Raw genomic sequence first — 17,126 nt, 5'->3', positions numbered from 1 at the left:
TTTGTGCCCTGATGGCTTAGTTCAGAGCGTGTTGGGCTCCTAACCAAACAATAGGAGTTTTAATCCACTAGGTACTTTGTTGGGAAAAGACTGGAAGTTTCCTCCCATAAATATTTACAGCTTCATAAACCCGATGGAGAATCCCTGTAAACCATAATTAACCAGAAGTCAATGAGTTAAAAATGATAAGGATGCCTGTCTTCCAATTAACAAGGTCTTATTTTCCTCACTCTCTAACAAACCCCACAATATAGTACAACTCCCCTTTGCGTTCACTTTAAAATTGAGAGTTTACCACAGTCATTATACTAGTGGTCGAACTGCGATTTGAACTCAGGAATCTAGCTCAGAAGTTTCACCTCTCTACTGCAACCCTGACTGGGAGGTCGTTGAGCTGACTTGGGAAAGTGTGAAGTCCCAATCCTCCCAAGGCCTCTAGTGATCACTTGGGAAATGTGTTTGGGTTCACAGAAAGCAGATCCATAGTACAGTGAATCAGGGAGAAAGCATTTTGGAAGGCCTTGTTTGGCCCAGGCATAGTAGGTACCACAGCCCTATGAGAAAGGCGCTGCCACCCCATCGCATGGAGACGTAGAGAAGTTAAGCAGTTAGCTCAAAGTCAGAAAGCAAGAAAGGGTAGATTTTGGACACACCTGTGTATGACTAGCTCTACAAGCTCATGAGCTTAACTTTTCTCTTCATCAGTACTTTGTCGAACTCTCCAATTTAACTCTTTGTCACCAAGATAATAGCTCTAGCTACTTTCCCTTCCGCTTCTGGCTCGCTCATTCTCTTTCATTCTCACACTCTCCCTCTTATTGCCTTCAATAGAGTCATCTGAACTAAGAGCTGACCCTCCATTGGGTTTCGGTTTCTGAGGCTGTAAATCACACAGTAGAGTCTCCGTCCTCCCACCTCAAAGGCACTGGTAGATGGAAGGAATTAATTCAGACTCTGGGGGCTCTACTGGTGGACACCTTTTGGGGTTGGGCCAGGGATTGTAGTGGAGTTTATTTAGTGAAAAATCCTTTCTTTTCTCGCTCTCCAAGTTGCTGGTTCAGGGAACTTCCCTGGATAAGACTTGTCTTCAGTTTTAGGTCATTTGCTATACATTCCAGAGGTCTTGCTTCTCAGCCTGAATATTAAAAATAAAAAGTTGAGTTACTCCAGTTTTGGATTGAGGGGGCATATTTTCCCATGTAGGATCTAAAGTTGTACTCTGAAATGGCAGGGGTGTCTCAGAAGTTCCATTATTAAATAAAGCTATCAAATACACCCCCCCCCATAAAGCCAAAAGGAAAGAAAGGTCAAGAAACTGTGTTGTTGAATGTCACTGAGTGAGCTCTGGTTCATAACGATTCTTTAAGACTGAGTAGCACTTTCTCCAACCAATGTCTTGGGCTGTGCCCTGTATGGAACAGATGCCCAGATCACTTCAATCTCATGAAGTCTCTGCTGAGTTGAACTAAAAACTAAATAGCAGTCAAGTACTTAATTATGATACCACCAAGACTCCAAGAAAATCTACAGAACTCAAATGTGTGTGCCTTCCCTACCTCGGTTCACGCCAATCCTATTACCAGCTTGAGACAATCATTTGTCACAGGAAAAAACTCCTGGGTCACTGTAGAAATGGACTTCAATCAGATCCCAACATAATCTGGGCTCCAAAGAGTAGGTGGGTGGAGGAAAGGGAGCCCTGCAGGGTTAGGGCCTGAGGTGTAGAAAAAGTTCAAGTCTAGATGGCCATTGCGAGGTGAGTGGTCTAAGGGCACACAGAGCGGGCTGTTGCAAATTGTCCACATCAATCATCTTTAGAGAAAGAAACATTCTAAAATATCACCATTCCCATTATGTCCCCTGTCTAAGATGTGTATTCACTGGAAACATTTTTCTTTTTCAGTCTTTAGAGGATTAGTAGCACCTTCTGGAATGAATTATCATTTGGAAACATTAAGTTATTGTATTTTCTCTAAAAGAGTTCCATGAAGCCATAAGCTGGAGTCCCATTTCATGACTGAGGAAGTGAAAGCGTCGACGTGGTAAGTTGCCTGCACAGTTAGCAGCCATACTCCAATTCTGTGTCTCATCCTCAAGAAAGTGGTGACGGTATGCTAGGAAGACACAAAGAAAAATTTCTACTGAAGCAACAAAAATATGAAGACCATCTATTCGTGCCCTTCAGCAGAAAACTACATAAACCAGGAAAAGGAGTTTGGGTGGCACTTTACTTAAGGCATTTGGCTGTTAATTCAAAGGTCAGTAGTTTGAACACCTGCTGCTCCTTGAGAAAAAGATATGAGACTCTGTTTGTGTAAAGATTTACAGCCATGGAAGCATACCTATAGACAGGTCTACTTTGTGCTGGCTACCAGCTGTTCTGCTGGAGAAAGATGGACAATCTCCTCCTATGCGATTTACTGCCTCTGAATGAGAGGGTCAGCTGTGAGTGAGTTCCAATTAGACAGTATACAACTACAACAACTTTGTGCTACACGATCTCTGTGAGTCAGAATCGACAGCAATGGGTTGGGTTTGGTGTTTTTATCCAAGCAATAGAACACAGCAGCTAACCAAGCCAAACCACAGCCGGTGAATGGATTCTAACTCATAGCAGCCCTCCATGGAGTTTCTGAGGCTATAAATCTTTCAAAGTGCTTACTGCCACCTTTCTCCCATTGAACAGCTAGTGGATTGGAACTAACGACCTTAGCAGTCCAGGATGTTAACACACTATGCCACCAGAACTCCTCACAGCAGCTGAAGTAAAGAGTAATATTTATAGGGATCAGCATGCCTAAATCTTCAGACCATATTATGGAGTAGAAAAAACAATTTGCAAAATAAACAGAATACTATCTTTATGCCTATTTCAAATACATAACAGAATGTGTTGTTTAGGAATGCTACAAGCATAGTTTAAAAACACAGAAATGTGCGGAGGTGCCTGGAAGGTAGGAGGCAGAGCTCAGAGGTGAAAGGGGTCTTCAGTTGCATGTCTAATGTTTTACTTCTTTAAGAAAAGAACAAGCTCTGGCACGGAGGAGCTCTGAGACAAAAGTGTCCAAACATTAACATCTGTTTAGTCAAAGCAATTGTGGGTAAATGGGTGTGTCTGTTGTGCTATTTTTGAATTGAATAAAACTAAAGGAAAGAAAAAGAAAAAAAAATGTTTATGAAATCTCAGAGCCAAGCAGACTTTTCTCAGTTGTGCTTTCGACAGAAACACTATCCTCCCCAAAGGCCCCAGAGTGGCGGCTCTCACTGTGAGGCCAGAGGGAGGGTGGGAGGGCCTCCCCAGGCTCAGGTAGGGGTGCGTGTTCTCTTCATAAAAGGTCCCTCTGTCTGCCTGCATGGTTAGGAGCCCTCATGCTGTGGGCGGATAGGTGGGTGATAAGGGTTAGGGAGTTGAGGAAAGGACAAGGTCTCGGGCAGTAATTGGGCTTATCGTCACCCTCTCCTCTTCTAGAAGGAGGTGCCTTGCACTCAAAAACACTTCACATCTCCAGAACAGCACGCAGTTAGTTTGGCTATAAGACTACACCTTGATTTTTAAAACGTAAACGTTCACAATACTTTGGACATATTATTAAGAGAAGTTGGTCGCTGGAGAAGGACATTGTGATTGGTAAAGTGGGGGTTTAGTCATAAAGAGGGAGACCCACAATGAGAGGGATTGACAGAGTGGTTGTAACAAGGGACTGAAAAACGCATTAATTGTGGGGATGTGTAAGACTGGGTGGTGTTTCATCCCATCGTACTCGGGGTCAATATTTGTCAGAATTGGCACAATGACACCAACGACAAATATTCAAAATCAGGAAAGTAGAGGGCAGAATACTACAGGGTTTCTAAAGGCTTTAATCATCATGGAAGCAGACTACCCTAGCTTTCTCCCACTGATGGGTTTGAACCCTCAACCTTTTGATAAAACAGTGTAATACTTACCTGCTGAACACTGTGTGTGTGTGTGTGTGTGTGTGTGTGTGTGTGTGTGTTGTGTACCATCGACTTGGAACCGACCCATAACTGACCCTCCAGCAGGTATTCAGAGACAGTTCAATTACATGGGAGGAGATTGTCCATCCTTCTCCTGTGGAGCAGCTGGTAGATTCGAGCCACTTGCCTTCATGCCTTCGAGATTGCAATGCAGCTTCTTGCCACTAAGCCACCAGTGCTCCCTGTTGTTTCTGTTGTTATGTGCTGTTGAGTTGCTTGTGACTTATAGTGACCCTATGTACAACAGCCCTAAAACCTGCTCTATCCCTGGCCAATCTTATTGTCTCCAACACGCCTATCCCCATTACCCCAGTCACTGAATCAATACATCTCATCAAGGGTCTTCCTCTCCTCCACCCTCCCAAGCACAACATCCCTCTCCAAGGACTGGTTCCTCCTTGCAACATGTCCAAAGTATGTCAGACGAAGCTTCAGAATCCTTGCCTCCAAGGAGCAGCCTGGTTTCACCCTCTCCAGGTCGAACTTGTTTGTTCTCCTAGCAGTCCATGGTATATTCAACACTCTTCTCCGGCACCACAGCTCAAAGGCATCAAATCTCCTTCTATCAACCCTAGTCATTTTCAAGCTCTGACGCATAGCAAGTGATTGAAAGATCATGGCATGTATCAGGTGCACCTTAGTGCTCCCTAGAGCTCCTTAATTAAACATAAGATGTGTTTACCACACTTGTCCTTCTTTTTCTTTCTTCTTAAACAGGCTGTCATTGTTGTTGTGTGTTTTGAGTCAGAATTGACTCAGAGCTGGCCCTCCAGTGGGTTTTCAGAGGCTGTACAGAAGACTGCCCACTTTCCTCCTGTGGAGCAGCTGATAAGTTTGAATCACCTGCCTATGGCTTGGCAGCACAATTCCTTACCATTAGGATGGGCAATCGCCCGTGTGATTTACTGCCTCTAAAAACCCGGTAGATGGTCAGCTCTGAATTAATTCTGAATGGACATAACAATAGTCTACCGGATACTTAGGGTGGAGTGGCAGGAAACCTTGGAGTGTGCATGGTTACTTAACATCTACTTTCTCTGCTAAAATGCAAGCCACACACAATTACATACAGTGCTTTCCCTACAATCATCCTTGAGTACAATCCAAGGCTCACAGAGAGCTGCACTCAATAAGGATTTACTGAATGAATTCAGGCCATCTAGGGACTGAGACCCCTGAAATAATTCACAGTGCATGAAGAAACAGAGGTAAACAGACAAGATGAAAGAAAAGGCAAAGAAAAACAGACAACTAGGGAAAGAAGAGTAACAAAAATAATAAAAATGGACTCTATTGAGGACACCCATGAAGGATATCTGTATGGTAAGGGTTGCATCTCAGCTTGGCTGCCTGGAGAAGTCTAAAGTAGTATAATCCTTCCCTTATGAGATTTTTGATGAATGATCACACCATTTAAAGCAAGTTTTCCCAAGAGTGTGGCCTGCATCAGGTACGTAAGAAAGACTGGCAGAACTGTCTTGCTTTTTGCTTGCCCATCAACCTGCATCAGGCTCATCATCTCTTTGGCTTCTGGTTTGCCTGTTGACCTTGGATTCATTAGTCTCTGTAGGTATATTCCATGGATCTGGGGTTTATAGGACTCTACAAGTGTGCTAGCCTTTTCTTTCCGAGGAATCTTTCCTTCTACATTTATTTCTCTATCTTTCTATATAGCCTTGTGTGTCCACTTGCCATACAGAGGTAACTTGTGGTTACTGTGAAGCTGAACACTGTGACACTGATGTGTCAAATGTGATAATGGTTACCCATGGTGGACAGTGTTTGGTGGCACTCCCCAATTAAAACAAGCTTAGAAGCAGGAGTGGCATCCACTTCCATAATAGCTTACTTCCAGAAACCCTATGAACCTGGAGAAAGGATGAAAGTCCCACAAGTGTTGAGGACTTTTGTTCATAGGGGTTAGAATGAGTCACCTGCAACTCGATGGAACTTAACAACAACAACATCTTTCTATATAGTCATTGGATTTGCTTCTTTGGATAACTACGTGTCCATTCCTGGTCCAATTAGCTATGACAGGAGAAGAAGAATCTGTAGTATCTATGCAGATGTTCTCTTCCCCCACACTTGCATTAACCATACATGGCTGGGAGATCTGGGGGCCTTGTGGTGAGAAACTGCATTGATATACGAATAACATTTGACCAAGCAGGTTTTTTCCCCTCTTGGTTTTGAAGCTAGAGACATTTAGCTGCTTGAGGACAAAGCTGGCATGTTGAGAGAAGGAAGAAAAGGAGGGGTAAGCAGACACTCGGAGAAACAGATGCTCGTGGTCTGGAGAGAGAATTAAGGAGGACACGAGGTGCTGCCTTTCATGACATCATTCTCTCCTGATTCTAGTTTTTCATGAATGTTTCTAAGACCTGACTGGCCCACGTGCTCTGGGGCTCTTTGAGATATTTTCTATTCTTCTCATATTGTTGTTGTTGTGGTGGTGTACCATAGAGTCAGAGCTGCCCTTCTAGTGGATTTTCAGAGGCTCATCCTTCTCCCATGGAGCAGCTGGAAGTCTCGAACTGAGTGCTTTCAGTATCGCAATGTAGCTTTTTGCCACCAGGCCACCAGAGCTCCCTCTTCTCATATAGTTTTCTTTTTATTTGATCTAAGTGTGGTAGTTTTCTGATATTGGACATCAAACTGCTTTAATTAGGATGCCTATAATCTTCACACATTATTTGCTATGCACCTGAGAGCTGGACAATATATAAGGATGACAGAAGAAGAACTGACGTGTTTGAGCAGTGGTGTTGGAGAAAAGTACCGAATATCCCATGGACTGTCAACAGAGCAAATAAGTCTCTTAGAAAAGGTGCAGCCAGAGTGCTCCTTAGAGGTAAAGTTGGCAAAAGTTTGTCTCTCATATTCAGACATGTTGCTAGGAGAGGCTATTCCTTGGAAAAGGATATCATACTTAGGAGGCTGGAGGGTCAGTAAAAGAGAGGAAGACTTTCACGGAGATGGATTGACATGGTGACTGCAGCAATGGGCTCAAGTGTGTCAGAGATTGCAAGGATGGCACAGGATAGGACAGGGTTCAGATCTCTTGTTTATAAGGGTTACTGAGTTGTGCTCAACTTGACGGCACTTAACAAGAACAACAGAGTGAGTTGCCTATATATTAACAAAGTAATCCTTTGCCAAGAAGGTTTATGCTAGAGAAGATTCTCTTCTCTGAGATCCATGAGTTAGGAAGAGAGAGCCACCAGATCATTCTGAAATGCCAACCAGGAGTACCTTCTCCTTTGTCAACCAACATACCCTGATCCATAGTGGCAGTTGCCAATTTCATGGAGTCATTTGGTCCAGATTGTTACTTGCACTTGCTCCAAAGAATTGGTGCCAAGATTTTTCTGAATGGAAACTCCATCTGCCTTTGGAAAAGTGCTCAGGGTTTCCATGAGTAACAGCACTGAATGGCCAAAACATACATTGAAGGTGCCAAGTTTCCATGGGTGGGTGAACAAAGGAGACCCAGAAGACCATATTCTTGGCCATCACTCTCGGAGCACAGTGCAGGAGGTCAGCCTCCAAGTCTGGCTGTCTTTCTTTTTTTTCTGTCCCCCAGCAGGTGGATCCATGTGCTTTGCATATTCTTGCATGTATGTCTACAATGAGCGATGATTAAAGAGCGAGAGAATTTGGGTGGAACCTATACCAAGAGAGGAAAAGGAAAGAATGTCACTAGATAAATATGAAGAAGAATAGCTAGAAATGTGTTCGCACCCAATTCTCTTTCCACGAAAGAATGATATGTTCTATTTCTTCTATGGAGCATAATAGAATCATCTGTGAAATATTATTTTTTTTAAAAAAAACCCCAGATGTGTAAATGCCACCTTTGGTGATGCTTATTCAGTAGGTATGATGTGGGGCCTCAGTAAAGCTGTGATCCAGGCCTAGTTCTTCAGGGTACACTCTAGATAGATTCTTGCTAAAAATTTTATTATCATCAGGCCTCACTGAAAAGATCCTCTTCCCATTCCATCAGCTTCTCTAACCTCCAGAGCAGCAGGGTCAGGCTCTGACATTCTTGTTTCCACATGAAGGTAGTTGGAAGATGCTATAATACTCAAAAGGGTGTTTGGCTTACAGCTAGACATACCAGGGTTTGACCTCTGGTTCTGAGCCCAGCCATCATGAACATAATATTCTAGCACAAGGATATCATAGTTCCTAAGCTATAATGGCTCTTATCCCTCTCATGCCACATGCCAGGCCTTTCTGAAGATCATCTAAAGTCCTCAGGGATGCATTTGTACCTCTGAGATTCAGTTACCCTCTATTACCACTCCCTTGAAATTTGATCTGCTATCTTGAAAGTTGTGAGCCAAGACTTTACAGAAGTTGTTCTCAACAGCTTGGCAGAGTGCTTTGGTGAAGGCAGGCTTAGCCTTGTTGGTTAATCTTGTTGGCTTCTTCTATATTAAGATGCTTACTGGCCAACAATAAGAAATTAACTACTTATACACACATTATCGATGACTCCCTAACACATTATGCTAAGGGAAATGAGTCTGATTCAAAAAGCAACATGCAATATGATTTCATTTATATGACATTCTGTAAAAGACAAAATTGTAGGGACTGAAAACACATTGTTGGTTGTCAAAGGATGATATAGGTGAGGGGCTGAGTATAAAGAGGAATGAGGAAATTTGAAAAACGTGATGAAAAATTTCTGCATCTTGATCGTGGTGATGGTCACCTTTGTCCAGCTTCATGGAAGTGTATGCAAAAGTGAACCAGTGCATAGAAAACCCTAAACCAACGTCCCTACTGTTGAATTAGTTCCAGCTCATGACAGCCTTCCACCAGGTGCCCGAGGCTGTATGTCCTCATGTGAGAAGACAGCCACATCTGTCTCTTGAGGATTACCTTTTGATTTATCAGCACAACATGTGACACACTATGCCACCACAAATGGAAAGAAAATGGGAGTAGGAGAGAGGGAAGGTACCTTGCTCAAGGACCCGGTAAGGAATTCACGCAGAGGTCCATGTAACTTCTGAATCTGGACTTTTAACTGCTATGAATATGGCAGCCAATCAAACTTCAGTCAGACCGACAGGTGGAAGATAGCACATTTCAGGAAATGAGGTACCAGAAAGAAAAACAAATAACAGAATATCATAGAGTTGAATTAACAATCAGTGTTCTAGTCATGGTATTTTCTACATTCTAGGATTTAGAGTATTGAATAAGCTAAGTGAGGTCTCTAAACTTTTCTCATTTAAAAAAATAATTTAATAATTTCTCTTAAGTTAAAGAGCTCTGGCGGCCTAGTGGCAAGAAACTGTGCTATAAGACCTAAGGCACGTGGTTCAAGGCCTTTAGTGGCTCTGCAAAAGAAGGATGGGCAATCTCTTCTCATGCGATTAACTGCCTCTGACTCAATGGTACATGACAACGACGACAACAGCAGCAACAACAACAACTCGTTAGTTAAAATCTCAAAATAAAAATTCATTGCCATGGAATTGGTCCCAACTCATAGCTGACACTCCATAGGGTTTCTGAGGCTATGAACTGCCTGGCAGGGGTGTGTCCATTTTTCTCCTTTGGAGCCAGTGCTGGGCCAGACTGCCAGAGAGATAGAGCACAGCCTTTAGGGTAGCAGCCCTGCGTTACTCTACATTAGCCAGTGGCCTTGGCCACATTTCTTCACTTCTCTCAGCCCCATTCTCTTCACATATAAAAGGAAGGACAGTCACTCTGTCTCATGGGACTGTTGTGAGTCTTACAAGAAATAGTTCCTCAAAGCTCTGGGCAAAGTGCTTGGCACACACTGAACACCAGTCAATGTTAACTATTATAATATTATCGTCATCAACATCCTTGTCGAGCCCAGCCAAGAAAGCTTTTACAAAGTTAGCTGGAGAACAGAGCTCCCTTTGTATAAGCTCAGTTAGGGTTCTAGGGAAGGCAGGGTGAGGGGCCGTCCACAGCGATTTTGCTTAGACCGCAAGGGGTTAAGGAGGGTCTTGGGACAGGCGGCCTTTTCTGTTTACGCAGGCAAACCTTTTATCTGCACAGAGCTGCCAGCGGGGCTGGGTCAGCAGAAGTTCACGTAATAAACACGCTCTGCTCCGAACATGGCTCTCATCCATTCTTCCGGCCTGTTGCTGAGGTTCTCCCGCATTTTAAGCTCTTTTTCTTTTCTTTCTCAGGCGTCCATGTCCCTGCCTGAATAGGAGCAAAATTAAAATGAAGAGACTTGTCCACAGTCCCACTCTGGACAAGGGGAAAATTTCTTAGAACTGAAGAAACTTTAGAGAACTGCTCATACAGTGTCTACTCTTTCATTTAAGATGCCCTGCTAGCTAAAGCTAGCCTGGCTGTGAAATGAAAAGTCAGTGGTTCGAACTCACCAGCCACCCTGGGAGAAACTGCAGCAAGCTTCTGTAAGGTTGACAGACCTAGAAACCTGGGAAGCAGTTCTAGTGTGCCCTGGAGGGCCACTGTGATTTGGAAGAACTCAATGGCACCAAATGTGGGTTGATTTTCTCATTTCTAGTTTGTAGGGAGTTGCACTGCTAACCTGAAGACCACACCTCTCATGTGGTTTCAATGGACCAGTGGCCGGGGGGCAGGGGATGAGGGAAGATGGACAACCCCGTCCCATGCAACTGACAGACCCTGAAACTCGGTTGGAGGGTCAGCTAGGACTTGGCTCTAATTCATGGTAATGAGATGAGTCTGACCAATTTCATGGAGTCCCGAGTGGTAAGAATGACTAAGCTCTCATCTACAAATGGGAAGGTGAACTATTTAAATCCACTCAGAGACAGAAGAAGGAAATCTTGTAATCTTCTTTGGAAAACCAGCCATGGAAAACCCTGTGGAGTAAAGCTCTACTCTAAAACAGAGGCATTGGGACCCACTGAAAAGCAACTGGTAGATCAGTATCACTCTCATATTCTCTCTATTCTTTCCTGATTTGTGGCTAGTGCTTGGAGTGGACCAATTTGCTTAAGATTGACACAAACTAATAGCCTCTAGTTAGTTTAGTTGAACAGTCTTGGAAATTGAACCAGCAAGGACACCTCTCTGGGCCCGAGGTTGACCAGCAGAGCCAGAGAGAAGACACCACAATCACTACTCACCTTCTGGATCTGTGGTTCTCAAACTTGAACTGCAGCAGAATCACTGGGGGAATGGCAGCTGTTACACACATCTCTAAGAAGTTTCCAGGTAAAGTATTAGTCCATGTCTGAAAACTCTAGAACTTATTTTCTTATCTCTCAAAAGCAGGGGAGAGGTGGGGATATGAGGGGTATAATAAGCTCTACTTATGATGCAAAGTGAGTGCTAACCACATCCCAGTTCAGGTAAAGGAGATGGTGACGGTAGGTAATATGAAAATGACTAGTGTTTACCAAGTTTACCTTATACATTCTCTATCACTAAACAGTCCTGATTTGGTTTAAACTATAGGAGGAAAGAAGGAGGACAAATAAAGGAATAGACCAATGTGGGAGACATTGGATATTTACAGTTTATATTCAAGAAGCTGAAAAAACAGTGCTGAGTTATGAAACTCAACAATGTAGAAAAACCATAACTGGAACAGTTTGGTTGTTAATCCAACTTGTTCAAGTCAAGGAGAAGTCAGAAACAGGAGGATAACAAAAAACAGAAATCAAATTGACTGTGGTACCCAGAAGGCAGGTTAGTGGGAGCAGTTCAAGCCCGAGAATGTACCAAGTACACAGACCCTCTAATTAATCTCCTCGGTAGTGACACTTAGCAGAACACCTGTTTAGGGCCCATGTGTGAAACAGAAGTGAATTTAGTTCTGTGCTCCGTCACACCATAGTAGAACTCAGGCAAATGAACATGGCTCTATAACCTGGCTCCATCATCATTTTTGCTCCTGTATCTTTCTCTTCTCTATAACCATGGAGGAAAACATACCCTAGATGTCATGATGGCAAGACACTTTTGTGGAGAAAGTGAGCTCCCAGATATGAGTGTCAAGCTAGCCCTAAAATCTCCATTGCACTAGAAGGTCTCCCCTAAATCAAAACACTACTCTTAGACCTGGGCAATTGGCCTTCTCCTGATCTCAAGATGTGAGTGATAGCATCTTTAGCACACTTTTCTGATTTTCTTTATCTACAGCATATACTGCGTCTACTATTGGAAAACACCACTAAAATGTCAGTGAATATCTTTATTTTTTACAGATAATCTCCCCGCTCAATCCCTTTCCTCCCTGAAAGTCCAAAGGAGCAAGGAGATTGTCTTTTATTCCCCCCAACCCTTGTTGTCTACCATCAAATCAGGTATGACTGGCACAGGAGGAGATTGCCCCTTCTTCTCCAGCAGAGCATCTGGTGAATTCGAACCATGTGCCTTTGGGATTAGAGTGCAGCTTCTTGCCACTAGGCCAAATAGAGCTCCCTTAGTGAGTATCTTTTATACTCTTTCTATTAACAAGCCCAGGGCATTGGAAATGTGTGTTTTGATTGTCACAGTAACTGGAGAGTCAGTAACGATTGTTTAGTGGCCGTGGGCCACAGATACTGCTAACACAGCAGCACTTGGCCAAACTTGCACTACAAAAAGTGTCCCCAAGGTCTGCTTGTCTTTGACTCTCAAGGTATTGCTGTAAATATCTCTCTAACTGCCTTTGATGCCTTTCCATCTACTCCTTCACACTCAGTCATGACTCATCCATAATCTTCCAACCTGCTGGAATTCAGAATTCTTTTCCTATTATTCTTGTCTGGTGAACCTGTTATTGTTAAGTGCTGTAGAGTCAACTATGATTCATAGCAACCCCAAGAAAAACAGATTGGAACATTGTCCTAGCCTGCCCCATCCTCATACTTTCTCAGGAAAGGAAAAGACTCACATGCAGGGGGAGGGCACCGCGTGTATGGTTATCTCTGTAAGTAGAAGGGTCTTTCATTTGCTCCTTTCACTAAAATGTTTGTCTGTCAGATATTGTTCCAAAGCTAAGCATCTAAATTAAGACAGATTAGGAAGAAGGACCATCTATCAACTTCTGAAATATAAGAGGTCTTAAGAAACCCTGTGTACAATAAAGCACACACAGAGTAAAATAACAGACATGGCAACTGAGGCTGAGCACTCAAACTTGGAAACACAAAGGAGGACAAACAGTTGTAAGCAGAAACTAATGATTGGAATGTGAGAATGTGAAATGTGAGAAGCATGAATGTAGGACAACTGGACATTGATAAGAAACAAATGGAATGCATAAGAATTGACATATTAGGTATTGTGAAATGAAATGGATTGACATGGGACATTTTGAATCAGACGATCATATGATCTACTACTCTGGACATGAAAAGGTGAGGGGAAAAATGGAGTTTCTTTCATAGTTAAAAGGCCATTTCTAGATCCATCTTGAAATGCAGTGTGGTGTTATGCTCTAGATCATTGTTACAGTCATTGAGTCAGTCCATCTTGTCGGAGGTCTTCCGCCCTTTCTCTGACCCTCTCCTTTTCCCAGCATGGCGTCCTCTTCCAAAGCCTGGTACCTCCTGATAACATGCCAAGCTGTGTAAGATGAAATTTCACCATCCTGGCCTCCAGAAAGCACGTTGGCTGCACTTCCCCCAAGACATGGAATCTTCTGTACTCTTCTCCAACCCAACCACTCAGACATCGATTTTTCTTTGTCCTATCATTCCTTACTTCTCATCTCAATCATTAACCTTTATCCAATTTTTAAATGCATAGGAAGCAATTGAAAATACTGTGGCTTGCATCAAACATACCTTAGACTTTAAACTGGCATTTTTGCTCTTTAGAACTTTGAAAATATCCTTGACAGCAGATTTTCTCAATGTCTTTTTATTTCTTGACTGCTGCTACCATGGGTATTGATTGTAGATACAAGTGAAATGAAGTTGCCAACAACTGTAACCTTTCCTGCATCTATCATGATGTTTCCCATCTGTCCAGGGGCGAGGAGTTTTTTGTTTTCTTGCTGTAAACCACTGAAGGCTGTAGCGTTTGATCTTTTGCAGTAAGTGCTTCAAGCCTTCTCCACTTTCTGTAAGCAAGGTTATATCATCTGCATACTACAGGCCTTTGCTTAGTCTTCCTCCAGTCCTGATACCACATTCTTCTTCATTTAGTCCAGCTTCTTGAACTACTTGCTCAGCATACAGACTGAATAGATATGGAGAAAGGCTACAACTCTAGGCATAGTGTTCTGGGATCCTCATTCTTCTCAATGTTACCCATAATTTGTTAAGACCCACACAGTTGAATGGCTTTGCATAGTTCTATACAACACAAGTAAACATTGTTCTGGTAGTCTCTGCCTCCTGATCATTTTTGTGACTGATTTGAGCAGCACTATCCAGTATGGCTAGGGAGCACTATCTAATATGGTTAGAAGAGCACTGGTGGTCTAGAAATAAGGTTCTTCTCTGCTAACCCAAAGGCACACAGTTCAAATTCACCAGCTGCTTTGTGGGAGAAAGATGAGCAACCTCCTTTGAATGATGTGCAGCCTCTGAAACCCTGCTGGAAAGTCAGCTATGAGTCAGTTCCGGCTCACTGGCACACACCAACAATCCAGTATGGCAGCCCCTGGTCACATGTAGCTATACTGTGAATACAGAAAGCCCTGCAATGTGGTGACTCTTATGCCTGACCCTGGAGATAGAAATATGCTTGGCTTCACAGTCAACACTCTTGGCACCAGGAGCCCGGAAATTAAAAGATGTACTGCGATGGGAAAGTCTGCTGTTAGGGACCTCTCTAGAGTATTGAAGAGCAATGGTGTCACTCTGGAGACTAAGGTGTGCTTGATAGAGGCCATGGTCTTTGCAATCATTTGCTATGCATCAGAGAGCTGGATAATGACTAGGGATGATAGAAGGAAAATTGATGTCTTTGAGCTGTGGTGCCGGAGAAGAGTATTGAATATACCATGGACTGCTAGGAAAACAAACAGGTTCATCTTGGAGAGGGTTAAACTGGGATGCTCCTTGGAGGCAAGAATCCTGAAGCTTCGTCTGACATACTTTGGACATGTTGCAAGGAGGGAACAGTCTTTGGAGAGGGATATCATGAGTGGGAGGGTGGAAGGACAGCACAGGAGGAGAGGCCTTCTATGAGGTGGATTGATTCAGTGACTGTGCTAATCAGGATGGGTGTGTTGGAGACAGTGAAGCTGGCACAGGACAGAGCAGAGTTTAGGGCTGTTGTACATAGGGTCACTATGAGGTGACTCGATGGCACATAACAACAACAACAACAAGGTATTCAAGTGTCTTATCTCATTTTCACGTTTCCTCCCATCAGCTTAAGCACTGTAATGTGGCACAACATCCCTCCAAAATTCCTGTATACCTAGGACTGCAGAATGAGGCCTCATACAGAAATGAGGTCTCTGCACATGTAATTAGTTCAGAATCTTGAGATGGAAGCATCCTGGATTTATGACAGGCCCTAAGTCCAATGACTGATGTATTTTCTTACTTTAAAAAAATTTTACCTTTTCGTTCCTTCAGCACCACCATGGCGGTCAGCAAGAACAAGCGCCTTACAAAAGGTGGCAAAAAAGGAGCCAAGAAGAAAGTGGTTGATCCATTTTCTAAGAAAGATTGGTATGATGTAAAGGTGCCAGCAATGTTCAGTATAAGAAATATTGGGAAGACATTAGTCACAAGGACTCAAGGAACCAAAATGGCATCTGATGGACTCAAGGGTCGTGTTTTTGAAGTGAGCCTTGCTGATTTGCAAAATGACGAAGGTGCGTTTAGAAAATTCAAGCTAATTACTGAGGATGTTCAAGACAAAAACTGCCTCACCAACTTCCATGGCATGGATCTTACCCGGGACAAAATGTGCTCCATGGTCAAAAAATGGCAGACCATGATTGAAGCACATGTTGATGTCAAAACCACCGATGGTTATTTGCTCCGTCTATTTTGTGTTGGTTTTACAAAAAAATGCAACAATCAGATTCGGAAGACATCTTATGCTCAGCACCAACAGGTCCGCCAAATCCAGAAGAAAATGATGGAAATCATGACCTGAGAGGTGCAGACAAATGACTTGAAAGAGGTGGTCAATAAATTGATTCCAGACAGCATTGTAAAAGACATAGAAAAGGCTTGCCAGTCTATTTATCCTCTCCATGATGTATTTGTTAGGAAAGTAAAAAGGCTCAAGAAGCCCAAGTTTGAGTTGGGCAAACTCATGGAGCTTCATGGTGAAGGTGGTAGCTCTGGAAAAGCTAGTGGAGATGAGACAGGTGCAAAAGTTGAACGAGCTGATGGTTATGAGCCACCAGTTCAGGAATCTGTTTAAAATCCAGCCTTTTAATAATTACAAATAAAAATTATTATTTGTGAAAAAATTTTTTACTATGATTTGAGTAAAAGTTTACAGAGGAAATTATTTTTCATTCAACAATTTAGACAACTTTTGCTTTGCCGCATTGATGGCCGTGCTCAGAATGTAACAGCACTCTTCTCACTCCTGCCCTGTGTTGCTAATTTCCATTGGTCCTTCTTTCTGATCCCTCTTTGCCTTCTGAACCTTATCCTGAGCAAATGCTACCCCTATAATCTTATGCCAATTGTTCTAAGGAGAAAGTACTTCCCTACTTCCACATCTCCCTGTCTCATTTGATTGAACGTTTAACCAAGAGGTGAGTTCAATTCTAGAAGAATAGTATCCTAAGAGGAAAGAAAGGGAGGTTGAGACACAGACATATAGAAGGGTAGACCATGTGAAGACAGAAGTAGAAATTAGAGTGATGCATCTATCGGTTAAAGAATGCCTGGACCCAAAGCCTGAAACTCATTACTGTTGGGTCAGAAAGAACTCATAGCTGACCCTTTGCTGGGTTTCTGAGGCTGTAATTCACGTGGCTGGAGATTGCCCATCTTTATCCTTGGATCAGAACTACTAGAGAGATGTAGCGTTTTGCTTTGCAATGTGAATACATATAGACTAAACCATCTCTAGAGAGCCTGGAGACACTTTTTAGTGTCTTCTCATAGGAAAAACCAGAAAGGATTCTCCCCTAGAATCTTCTAGCACCTGGTCCTGCTGACACCTTGACTTCATCCTTCTAGCCTTCAGAACTCAAGAGACTCTCTCTCTCC

At 43.0% G+C, this 17,126-nt stretch overlaps 1 pseudogene; it reads left to right on the top strand.

Moving 5' to 3' along the window:
• The first annotated feature begins 15,528 nt into the window (after positions 1-15,528).
• On the top strand, positions 15,529-16,323 carry LOC102876575 (annotated as a pseudogene).
• Positions 16,324-17,126: the final 803 nt, after the last annotated feature.

This window comes from Elephantulus edwardii, unplaced genomic scaffold, assembly GCF_000299155.1.
Source record: "Elephantulus edwardii isolate Elephantulus edwardi_28Jun2011 unplaced genomic scaffold, EleEdw1.0 scaffold00044, whole genome shotgun sequence".
Lineage (NCBI taxonomy): Eukaryota > Metazoa > Chordata > Mammalia > Macroscelidea > Macroscelididae > Elephantulus > Elephantulus edwardii.
This window is presented reverse-complemented; position numbering and strand designations above follow the sequence as displayed.